This window comes from Prionailurus viverrinus, unplaced genomic scaffold (genome assembly GCF_022837055.1).
Source record: "Prionailurus viverrinus isolate Anna unplaced genomic scaffold, UM_Priviv_1.0 scaffold_59, whole genome shotgun sequence".
NCBI lineage: Eukaryota > Metazoa > Chordata > Mammalia > Carnivora > Felidae > Prionailurus > Prionailurus viverrinus.
Window position 1 is genome coordinate 614,130 of NW_025927621.1, and position 2,347 is coordinate 616,476.

A 2,347-nucleotide genomic window follows, 5' to 3' on the forward strand; every position below is an offset into this window, starting at 1 on the left:
GAGTCGCCAGAGAGAAGCTGCCTTCCCCCCTGTGTGTGTGTGTGTGTGTGTGTGTGTGTGTGTGTGTGTGTGTGTGAGTGTGAGTGTGGTTAACTTCAAGTTTCTTAGCTTTGTGGTCAGAAAAAATGCTTGGTCTGATCTCTGTCTTTGGGTACCTGTTGAGGCCTGTTTTGTGACCTAGAATGTGATCAATTATGGAGAGTGCCCCATGTGCACTTGAAAAGAATGTGTACTCTGCCATTTTAGTATGGAGTGTTCTGAATATATCTGTTAAACCCATCTGGTCCAGTGTGTCATTCAAAGCCATTGTTTCCTTGTTGAATTTCTATTTACAGGTTCTGTCCATCGATGTGAGTTTTGTGTTAAAGTCCTCTAATATCGTTATATTATTATAAATGAGTTCTTTTATGGTTGTTGTTAAATGTTTTATATACTTGGTGGTTGCATGTTGGGGCATCAAAATTTATAATCATTGGATCTTCTTGTTTGGTTGTCCCCTTTAGTATGAGATAGTGTTTGTCTTCATCTCTTGTTACAGCTTTATTTATTTTTTAAATTTAAGTCTTAGTTGACATACAGTGCATTCTCGGATTCGTGAGTAGAATTCAGTGATTCATCCCTTACATACAACACCCAGTGCTCATCACAACAAGTGCTCTTCTTAATATAGGTCCCCCATCTAGCCCAGAACTGACCCATCTCCCTCCATGAACCTTCACTTTTTTTTCTCTATCATTAAGAGACACATGTAGTATGTTACCACTCTTCTCTTTTCCTGCCCCCTTCCCATGTTTTCATCTGTTTTGTTTCTTCAATTCCACATGAGTGAAATCATATATTTGTCTTTCTCTGATTGACATATTTCACTTAGCATAACACATTCTAGATCCATCCACATCGTTGGAAATGGCAGGATTTCATTCGTTTTGAAGCTGAGACATATTAGATTGTACATACATATGTATATACATATTAGATTGTATATACATATGTATATACATATACAAACACACACACATGCATATACATGAATACACAGACACACACATACACAGACCCCACAACTTCTTTATACCTTCATCACTTGATGGATACTTGAGCTCTCCATAATTTAGCTACTGTTGATAAAGCTGCTATAAATACTGGGTGCATGCAATTTTACTACTAGGTATTGACCTAAAGGGTACCAAACTACAGTCTCGATTTTAAAGTTTTTTTGCCCGATATAAATATTGGTACTGGGTTTCTTTTGATATTGTTGGCATGAAAAATGTTTTTTCATTCCCTCCATTTAAATCTGCAGGTGACTTAAGTCCAAATAAGGCTTTGTAGGCAGTACCTAGATAGGCCTTGTTTTGTTTGTTTCTTTTCTTTTCTTTTCTTTTCTTTTCTTTTCTTTTCTTTTCTTTTCTTTTCTTTCTTTGTCCATTCTGACCCCCTATCCAATGTCTTTTGATTGGAGCATTTAGTCGATTTACATTAGAGTAATTATTGATAGGTATATATTTAGTGCCCTACTAGGTGTTTTACCATTGTATCTTGATTTTTCTCTGATCCTTTCTTATCTGTAACAATTTTGGTCTTTCATTTCCACTAAAAGAGCCCGATTTATATACTCTTTTCTTTTGACTGGTAGTATATTTCTTTACTTATTTTTAATATTTCTTCTTTTTTAAAAGTTAACCCCAAGTTAGTTACCTTATAGTGGAATACAGTTTCAGGATTAGAATTTAGTGATCCGTCAATTACAAAAATATATCCAGTACTCATCCCAAGTGCTGTCTCTAATGCCCATCACCCATTTAGCACATACCCCTATTCAGTAACCCTCCAGGAACCCTGAGCTTCTTCCCTCTATTTAACGGTGTCTTATCATTTGACTCCATCTCTGTTTGTATCTTATTTTTGCTTTCCTTTCACTATGTTCTTCGGTGTTATGAATTCTCTCATCTGTGGAATTTAATATGATGTGTGTCTTTCTCTGACATATTTTACTTATAATAAAGTCCAGTTCACTCCGCGTTGTTGAAAATAGCAAGATTTCACTCCTTTTGATCGCTGTGTAATATTCCATTGTATGAATATACATCTTCTTTATCCATTCATCCGTCAATGGTCATTTGGCCTCTTTGCATAATGTAGCTATTGTTGATAATGCTGCTATAAACATTGGAGTGTATGTGCCACTTGGAGTCAGCATTAATGTATCCTTTGTGTAAATACCTAGTAGGGCAATTGCTGGGTCCTAGTACAGTTCTACTTTGTTTTTTGTAACGAATCTCCATACTATTTTCCAGAGTGGCTACACCATTTTGCATTCCCACCAGCATTGAAAAACTTTCCCTTT